This window comes from Somniosus microcephalus, unplaced genomic scaffold, assembly GCF_052327205.1.
Source record: "Somniosus microcephalus isolate GS21.2 unplaced genomic scaffold, FLI_Smic_1.0 unresolved_chr1, whole genome shotgun sequence".
Taxonomy (NCBI): Eukaryota; Metazoa; Chordata; class Chondrichthyes; order Squaliformes; family Somniosidae; genus Somniosus; species Somniosus microcephalus.
The window spans coordinates 39,646,100-39,656,684 of NW_028225179.1; the positions used below are offsets into that span (position 1 = coordinate 39,646,100).

Below are 10,585 nucleotides of genomic sequence, written 5' to 3' on the forward strand. Positions count from 1 at the left end.
AAACAGAAGGAAAAGGGAGAAAGGGAAGAGAAAGAAGTTACAACTCCCAAACCAGGAGGAGAGGGACATCTGGTGGCGGCAGCCAGTTCCAGCAGTACGTCCCTATACCCAAACCTACTGGGAAAAGGTAATATAGATGGGGGTGGGTTAGGAGAGAAATCAGCAGGAGATAGTAAGGAAAGGGACTGGCTGGAGCCACTGCCTTGGCCAGAAGAAAATAATTTCCCACCACCCTATAATCCGCTGGACCGCACGGTAAAAGTGGCCCCGGTAAAAGCTGAAGTAATCCCAGGACACCCAGAGATTCCCGGTACCGCCATGATCCCCGTGGTAGGAGACAACCTGGAAATTCCAGCGGTCCCTGCAGTTCCGGCAAGACCCCAGATAATTCGAACTACCTACCAGCCCTTCAAACCCTTAGAGAAACAAATGCTGGTGAATAAATTACCCCAGCTGCAACATCGGGGGAATAACTACCCATTTTGGCAAAAGATGAGGGAATTGAGGATCAGTCATAGTTTACACAATAAAGATGTAAACCAGTTGGTGCGAGCAAAAGTTTCGGATGATCGTTGGGACCAATTGCCCGTGAATTTCAGGGACGGAACTTGGTGCCTGGAGTGTAATCTCACCCCGCAACAGTTAGACCAAAACTACGAGTTATTCAAGCGAGCAGTAGAAGAGGTTATGGGACAGGCCCCGGTAAATTGGGCAGCCATAACCAATATAGCTCAGGAGAAGGGGGAATCTGCCGTAGACTATAGTAAACGGAAATGGGAAAGGTTTGTGGGATGTTCCGGCATCTGAAACCCCACCACAGAGAACCAATGTTTCCTGCAATAATTTAAAGCCGGACTGGGTCCCGCACATCAGGCAGCCATACGATTAGGAGTTGTTACAATGAACAACTATGAAGACTTAATTAGGTGGGCGACAGAAGTGGATAACATGCAAAAGTTTAAGATAGCTGCCGCAGAGGAGTTCGGGGAACAGGAGGAAACAGTGGGGATAGCGAGCTGTTATGCTTGCGGAGAGGAGGGACATTTCGTTAAAGAATACAAACAGAAGCAGAGAAGGGCTGCCAGATCAGCATCGGATACAAAACTAATTTGCTAGAATTGTAACAAGCCAGGACATAAGAGAATAGACTGCTGGAAGAAAGGGAGAGGAATGGAAAGCCAGGGGCCAAACCGAAGGGGGGGACCCCAAAGAGGACAGCCAGGAGGAGACGGGGGAAGAGAGGATTTTAAAAGATGGATGAGGGAAGAAAGAGAGGAACAGGAGGAAAGGGATAGAGACAGAGATAGGGATAGACCGCGACAAAGGGATAGGGAAGAAAGGGAGCTTAAGGAATATAGTAACTGGAAAAATAGCCGAAGTGAGAAGCGACATGGGTATGATTCAGAGGATGGGGAAGGTGGTGACACATGCACTGTGAGGCAAATGAGAGACATAATGAAGAAGTTGAATATTAAATGAAAGGTAGCGGCCCTCCGGGAGAATGGGGAGGGGGATCCAAGGATGTTTGTTAACGCATTGGTAGGGGGCCGGCAGTGCAAAATGTTAATAGACACAGGAGCCACAATCTCATTGACAACTATGAAGACTTAATTAGGTGCGCAACAGAAGTGGATAACATGCAAAAGTTTAAGATAGCTGCCGCAGAGGAGTTGCCCCGAACAAAACTTTCAATTAATGTAACAGGAATCGGTGGACGAAAAATCAGGGCTCATAAGAGCGAAACAGTTTTACTAGAAATTGGATGTATAATAATACCTGCACAGTTGTGGGTATGCGAGAATACTGAAGGAACAATCCTAGGGATAGACATACTGCGAGAAGTAGGAGCTTTAGTCGACCCTAAAGCAAATGAAGTGTACTGGCCACCAGATTATAAGTCAAACAAACAGGCAGCCCCGGGAAACAAAGCAGATCGGGCAGGGGCAACGAAGATTATAGACCAAGAATGGGGTAAGAAGGGACCGTGGACAATCCCATGCAGAGAGTATATTGGGGTGTGGGTAACACAAACAAGATTGTGGACTAGTCCAAACCCCTCTGGTGAAAATACCAGGACCAATGCATCGCCCACAAACAATATCCTTTAAAGGAGGGAGCCAAAGCAGCAGTACGGGACAGTGTTGGAATTAACCAAACAGGGAATCTTACGAGAAACTATATCTGAAACTAATTCCCCGATATGGCCAGTAAGGAAACCAGATGCATCATTTCGACTGACAATAGATTACACAGAACTAAATAAGGTAACCCCAAAGGAATGCCCGATAGTAGCAAGCCCTGCTACAATTTTTAATGAACTAAAGCCTGAACACAAAATTTTTACAGTATTAGACATTGTGAACGGATTCTGGTCCATACCATTGGACAAAGAATCGCAAGAGAAATTTGCTTTCACACTAGATGGGAAACAATATACTTGGACGAGGGTCGCTCAAGGGTTCCATAATAGTCCAGCTATATTCCACCGACACATGGCCAAGGCCCTGGAGGAAGTAGAGTTAGAGGAGGACGGCAGCACTGTGTTGCAGTATGTCGACGATCTACTGATAGCTTCCACAAGCACTCAGGGGCATGTTAAAGCCTTGTCTAAAATTCTGAAAGCTCTTCGGGATGCAGGCTTTAAAGTTGTGGGGGACTACGGTCTCCCGCGTAAACAAATAGGCAACACAGCGAGCTACAAGAAATAGGTCTTTACTCCAACTCTCACAATACAGTACTGAATTCGTGAAGCCCGCGAACCTGTGATGACTCACGGATTGGTCACTTGCTGGAACCCGATTGGTTTTCCTTCTCTCAGCAGCAGGCAAGTCTAAACGTGCCTTATTCCTCTCAGCTTGCAACTGTCTTGCAGGGGGAGGGGAATACAGCAGTTAAAAGGGGATTATACAGGTTTATCTACATACACACAGTGTTTCCCCAATGTAAACCCCACCAAAGCTCAAGTAGGGAAATCAGAGGTAACCTATCTGGGATATAACATCAGCATGGGCAAGAGAGCCATGGCAGGGGATCGAAAGTGGGCTATAAACGATATGCCCAAACCTGTGAATACAAGGGGAGTGTGACAAGTAATGGGACTATTTAATTATAGCAGAAATTTTATTGAAGGATTCTCACAACTAGCTGCACCTCTCTGTGAATTGACCAAAGGGGGAAAAGCTCCAGACGAACCCATTGAATGGACAGAGTTACAGGCGGAAGCCTTCACTAAATTAAAACAGGCACTGACTGCCGCACCAGCCTGAGGATTACTTGATATGGGGAGGCCATATCATATCTTCTGCCACAATCACGGGGGACAGTACAGTGCAGTGGTAGCACAAAAGCATGGGGATTACATGAGACCTGTAGCCTACTATTCGACACGGAGATCCCCGATAGTAGCCGGTATGCCAAGATGCGTTGCCGCGATTGATTGACTGCCCACCGTGCACAAAGTGAGTGAACCTGTAGTAATGACAGGGGATATTGTGTTACATACATAACACACCCTAGTGGAATTGTTAAACACCGGACGATTAAAAACCGTCTCAAACGGCCGGAAGGCTGCTTGGGAGGCTGTCCTGTTACCTAAAGATAAATCCATACAGATAGTTAGAGATATGAGCCAGAACCCCGCAGCTATGATGGGAATGGAAGGAGAGGAACACTATTGCACCAGTGAAGAAGAATCAGAATATGTAGACAGGATCAGGGAATTGCCTTTGACACAGGCAGACTTAGAGCTATATGTGGACGGGTCCCGTAAATATGTTAACGGAACACTACGAACAGGTCGGGCCATGGTGACCAGAGATGGCATCGTCCAGAGGGAAGGAAGATTACCAGGGGGTAGTTCAGCACAGGTTGCTGAGTTAACAGCGTTGACAGAAGCATTAAAATTGGCAGCAGGGAAACGGGTGAATATCTATACCGATAGTTGTTATGTACATGATTATATGGCAGCTTGGAGTAGAAGGGGGTATATTGCCTCAGGTGGCAAACCCATACAGCATGAGGAATTAGTAAAGGAATTGGTAGCTGCCTCAGGGTTACCCACTGAAACAGCTGTAGTGAAGGTAAAAGCCCACCAGAGGAGGAACTCCCCCACAGAAAGGGAAACAGAGCCGCCGATCGTGCAGACAGAAAATTGGTAGAGCAACAGGTTGCAGCAGCAAACAAGAGAAGCACAGAACCAGAAACACAGATAGACATAGCTGCTATAACTGCATTGCCAGAAGATATAGATATATCCAAATTACATAAGGAAGTATCCCAGGAGGAGAAACAGCTATGGGAACGAGGGGGACAAGGAGAAAGGGCGGGGGGAATATGGAGGAAAGAGCAGCAGATATATGCACCAGGCTGTATACAACAGGAATTAATGAAAATGTACCATGGTAGGCAACACACAGGTATATCCAATATGTTAAACAACCTCCAGCGATGCTGGTGGTGGCCCGGAATGAAACAAGCTGTGGACAGATTCTGTAGACACTGCCCCATATGTGCGCAGTATAACATAGGGAAACCCGTCGAGGTAAAGTGGAGACATCAGCCGAGACCAAGAGGCCCATGGGAGAAGTTGCAGATAGACTTTACTGGACCTCTACCGAAATCAATGGGGAAAATGTACTGTTTGGTAATAATAGATCAATTTACTAGATGGGTTGAAGCTTTCACCACTAGAGATTGCACAGCAACAACCGTAGCACGAATAATGGCAGAGGAGGTTGTACAATGATGGGGGGTCCCGCTGCAGATTGATTCAGACCAGGGAACACACTTTACAGGAAATGTTATAAAGGAAACATGCGCATTATTAAGTATCAGACAAAGGTTCCACATACCATATCACCCTCAGAGTTCAGGGATGGTGGAAAGGATGAACCGGACTTTGAAATTATCCTTAGCTAAAGCAATAGAAGACACGGGGAAGGGATGGGCAGAGTTACTCCCGAGTATACTGATGAGACTTAGAGCAACTCCGAATAGAACCACGGGGCTGACACCTTTCGAACTAATGACCGGACGAGCAATGACACTGCCGGAAGGAGTCGCTACCGGGGGTGGGGATGTAGGGCCCCTGAAGGATAGAATTAGCAGATTTATTAAACAATTGTGTACGCAATTACACGCTCTCAGACATGAGGCCAAAGACCAACAGATTATACAGGATCCAGAACAGGATGCACAGGACGACCAGAAGGAGGTCCCAGCTGTAGGTAGCAAGGTGATGGCAAAAATAATACCAGCCAAACCAGGGCTAGCACCCAGATGGTCAGGACCTTACTAAGTATGAATGAACAGTGACACATGCGCTTGTATAGATGAGTCCGGAACAGGTAAAGGACGGTGGAAGCACTGGACTCAGTTAAAAATATATAACAAAAACAATGAGTAAACCAGAGATGGCGCCTTTTGAGGAGAGTGAGGAGTTTGCTAGAAGGTATAAAGAATGGGAAGGGCAGTTTCTACATATATTAATGCTAGGGCTGTGCGGGATGTTAATATTATACGTCGTGGTTTGCATCTTCAAGTATATCTGGAAACAGAGCCACAGACCAAGAAATGAACCAGACGTACAGCAGTTTGAAGTGATAGAATTATGCCATTCTTATCCGTTCTAATTGGCTGGTGACGACTGGCCCCTTTATTTATCTTTACAGGAACGATAAATGCATAGAAAAATGAAGTGGAGCATCAATCGCGCTCTCATCGGGATTCTATGCCTAAGTATAAGCGCTGGGTCTAGTGGGAGGCGCGAGCAACTCGGGAGTTTATGCTTAAATATACGCCCTGAATCTGTAATGGGACTTCTGATGCTCTTTGGTATCGACCCGACTTGAAACATAATCATCATCCAGAATTGAATCAAGATGCCCACCAACAATACGCCACCATTAGAATGGGGGGCGGCTTCGGGAAACGGATGCGATATGACTGTGTACTGTGATTATTGTGAATACGAAAGTACAGCTAACGGGACTTTGTTTGTCTGGGTCACGGAGGGCAAAGGGATTAAAATAGAGTGCCTATGTACTAAGGACAATGTTCAAATAACTCCAAAGTTTTGAGTAGGAAAGGGATATTTCGTAGATACAGGATCCGGATTCAATAAAGCAGTTGAGATTACACCAAATTACACAGGGCTCCCATATTTGGGACAGAGTTCGAATCCACTAAATTGGCCCAAAATAGGTCAAAGACAAAGGGGAATGATAGGATGTTATAATGCGGAACGCAAAAAGGGATCCCGGCGAGGACAAATATTACAGATGGAAATCAGGGAAAGGACGGAGGGGATAGGGTTACAAAGGAAAAGCAACAAGCATAAAAATACCCTCACTCCACTAACTGGCCCACCAATGGAAAAAGGGGCACCCGGGGATTTAATAACAAGGAAAACACAAGATGAGGTGTACTTTAGTGTAACACATAGAACTATTAAGGTTGCCATTAATAGGAGTACTCTAGAGATGCCCGCGATGTGTAACAATCATACAAAACAAATATGGAACTCCCTGTGGGTAAAACAATTAGAGGGTCCACAGGGAAAATCTCTCTTACAAAGACGCAAGAAAAGGGGAGCACTGGAAATGGCTGGAGCAGGGTGTGCGGCCGGGTTAGCAACAGTTAATAGCTTGGACATAGAAGGAGTAAACGAAGGAGTAGAGGAACTACAACCAAAAATAAAAAAGGCTACTAAAACAAACCACTGGAAATAGCCAGCAATTGGCACTGGCAGGAAAACAAACAATAATGCAATTGTTGGGGGTGGAAGAGGTAGTAGCCCCCCATGCAGAAACAATCAATACAATTATTGATCGACTTGACAATGCTTCTCGCCAAACCCATAAGGAACTAGTATGTGCCATGTATGGCTCATGGCTATTGTCAAATGCTCAACATAACATGAGGCAAATAAATAATGGACAGATCTCTGACTGGATTACTAATGAGGATCTGGAACCTTTGATTGACGCAAATGAAAGCCTATGTAAGGGGCGTAAAATGGGACAAGTATACCGGGCAGGCAATTGTCTGACCCCATGGACTAAGGTGATTGGCTTTGTACTGGCCATCCCACAACTCCCAGAAGAGGGACAGCCCCTATACGACGTGATTAACATAGGAGAGATACAAAGGGAAAGTTGGGTTAAATATCATGATGTCCCTACCAAGGCACTTTGGGACGGGGATGAAGAGAATAAACAGAAGAATGGAACCTTAAGGGGGGTGGTAATGGACGGGTGCCACCACAAGGGAAGGACATGGGCGTGCACACCCCCCCCCCACTGAGGGAGACACATCCGAGTGCGGGTTCACAAAAACCACCAATTGCACCATTGAGGTACACCCAAGGGGAATACACCGGACAAGGGTAGCACCAAGGAACAACGGGACATTTTGTGTCACCACAACTGAACAGAAATATGAATATCAAGATATGATTTGTCCCATTCCCCAGCCAAACTTTTGTTTTGATCCAAAGATATCTACACAGATAGGACATCAATATATACACCCACCAAGACCACAGGAAACGAAAACATGGTCACTTGATGCTATGGTACTTAATAAAGAGGTTGAAGCTTATGTCATACCAGAGCCCAAGGCAATTCCTAAGTTAGAGGAAGAGGAGGCTTGGAAGAAATTACGGCAGGAAACAAAGGAAATTTTAAATTATATTATCATAAAATAGAGGAAGACGTAAAGAAACAACAAAAAGACATTGGTACAACATTAGCGGAAACTCCTTGGTACAATAAGATCTGGAACTGGGGGCTAAATGTCGATATACACCCCTGGATCAGGATCATGTCACACGTGCTGGTAGTTGTGCAAGGCGCCGTATTAATGATCCCTTTGTTCTAACTTTGTGGATATTGCCGATGGCGAAAGAACCACAACCTCGCACAGGCCATAACCAAATGAATAACGAAGGAAGAAGAGAAAGAAACACTGTTGCTAACCACCAACAAGCAAGGGGTAGGGCGTGAGTAGAATCATTATGAAGACTGCGTTTAGGATTGCGGAAGTATGAGTATTAGACACCCTGGCTTGGTACCACTAGGGCGACGGTACTCTTAGCAAACAATCTTAAACTGCAGCATATTGGCTGTATTGGGTCAAAATGACCAATGGTCCATAAGGGGGGACTGAAGTAGCCAAATTACTATTATACCTTAGTTTTTATGTTAGAATATTTATAATTTAGTTTTTGTGTTAGAATATGTATAATGCAGCACCAATGTACAAGGTGGAGATAATGGGTTAATCCCCATCCTGAGTTAAACGATATAGAGGTCTGTATATTGCATTTACCCAGCTAAGTTTTAAAACATGATTAAGTGACTTCAAATCCTGAGAGATTAAACTGCAGAACAACTCACGGGAAGATTGGGGAGGAGGTCTATTTGGCCAGGCCAGGCAACACATATGCAAGATAACGCACCTAAGAATTTGTTTGTTGTAAATCACAACAGGGTTCCATTCTTCAAAGTATGGTGGGACTAATCAGAATGTGCTTGCTTTGCAGAGGTAATCCGAGACGAGGCCGAAAGTCTGTGCTTTGCACACCTTAACGAGGACTGTTATCTTAAGACAACATGTAACAAGCAAAACCACCTGGCTATGGGCAAATGGATGGTTGTTGAGCAATTAAGATGAGGCCCACAGTCACAGGAGGTGATGGGACAAACTGATAAACTGAAATGTGGGATTTGTTGGCGGCAAGAAGATGAAATGTCACAGTTTATAATTGCCGTTTAGCTATAACTCTGTATATGCTGATAAGCTTTATCCCCGCCCCTAGGGCAGGGGTTTGTTTTTGTATAACTGTAATTGTTGCTAGGGAATCGGTGGAGTCGGATCTGAGAGGGGTCTCAGAAGGTTCTCCCCAGGCCTGTGAACAAAGACCGTTTTGAACCATCCTTCACTCGAAGTCTGTCATCTGTACCAAAGCTAAGCGTCGACTTTGTATATCACTTAGTCCGCTCGGAGGGGGAAAGGGTTAAGTGTCGACCTGGCACAACACCAGGTCCACTTTTCAGGATACAACAGTCGATACATGCAGAGAGAGGGGGACTGAGAGTGAGGCAGAAGTAGGGACCGAGGGAGAGAAGAGAAAGGCAGAAAGCGTGAGACACAGCGAGGCAGAGAGAAATGAGAGAGATAGAGAGAGGAGAGACAGAGCAAAGGTGTATGAGAGAGAGAAAACGAGGTGAGGAGAGATAGAGCCATTGAGAAAGAAAGAGACGAGAGTGAGTTGAGGCAAAGAGAGAGAGAGAGAGAGAGAGAGAGAGATTAAATGAGGTAGCTAGAGAAAAAACAAGATAGAGGATGGACAGGTTAGACTGAGTGTAAATCTCCCTCTACACTGTCCCATCAAACGATCTGTGGGTCTGATGCAATAGATGTCAATTTCCAATCTGCCTGAAGGCACCGTTTCAAGTTAAACAGCTTGAACCCCAAACGGTCAGAGTGCTGACGCTCTGGAACAGCCATCTTATCTCAGTACCTTTCTGAATGTGTTATTGGACACTTGGAGAGATTCCCTGTGCCAGTTTCCTCTTCCCATTTCCTGCGATTCCCAAATCTTCTCCCAGTCTCATTTCATCCCCAGACACCTTGTCCTCCAGCACATTGACCCTAAAGAGAAACAAGACATGGGTGTGAAGCTGTGATCAATGCAGTAAGTTTTATTTCTGAGTACAGCCCATTATTCTGACAGCAGTAATACAGGGTCAGGGGTTACGGGACCTAAACAATCAAACAGAGCCTGCTTCCCGTGAAGGAAGGTTTCATTCAGTGAGAACATGGAGTGCTCGGGCTGGTGGGAAACAATCACTGGATCTTTCACTGTTTCGGTCTGCAACATCTGAACCCACCGGGGAAGGATAGTGGGGCAGAGAGATACGTAGGGAGAGTTGGATCAGTCGCCGGGACTGGTGAACTATTCCAAATAGAGATTCAGTTGCTGAGGGTTTACAGGAGTTGTTTGTTGCTGTTAAATACCAGAATCAAATTAAATCAAATGCACCAATTTAAACAGAAAATACACACACCCCACACCTCTTACTGGCGAGATTTAGGGGTCCAAGTAATTAAATCAGTAAAAGCTCGTGGACGGGTACAATAATAATTAAAGAGGCTAATGGAATGTTGGTACTTCAGCTGTAGAGAGCTCTGGAAAGACCCCATCTGCAGAATTGCATTCAGTTCTGGGCACCGCACCTCAGGAAGGATATACTGGCCTTGGAGAGAGTGCAGCACAGATCGACCAGAATGTTACCAGGGTACCAAAGGTTAAATTATTTATTTTATTCATTTCTGGGATGTGGGCATCGCTGGCAAGGCCAGCATTTATTGTCCATCCCTAATTGTCCTCGAAAAGATATTGGTGAGCCGCCTTCTTGAACCGCTGCAGTCCATGTGGTGAAGGTACTCCCACAGTGCTGTTAGGGAGGGAGTGCCAGGATTGTGTGAGGAGAGATTACATAAACTGGGCTTGTAGTCCATGGAATATAGAAGGTTAAGGGGCGATTTCATTTGATTGAGGATTTTAGGATGTTAAAAGGAA

The 10,585-nt window shown here is 45.4% G+C and overlaps 1 long non-coding RNA gene across 1 annotated transcript in view; it reads right to left on the minus strand.

The window, feature by feature from the left end:
• Positions 1-9,805, minus strand: part of LOC147094685 (uncharacterized) — a 34,433-nt gene extending 24,628 nt beyond the window's left edge. Inside the window, exon 1 of the long non-coding RNA XR_015074754.1 lies at positions 9,524-9,805. This is a non-coding gene — a long non-coding RNA (uncharacterized LOC147094685). The remainder of the gene's footprint in view (positions 1-9,523) is intronic.
• Between the last annotated feature and the right edge of the window lie 780 nt (positions 9,806-10,585).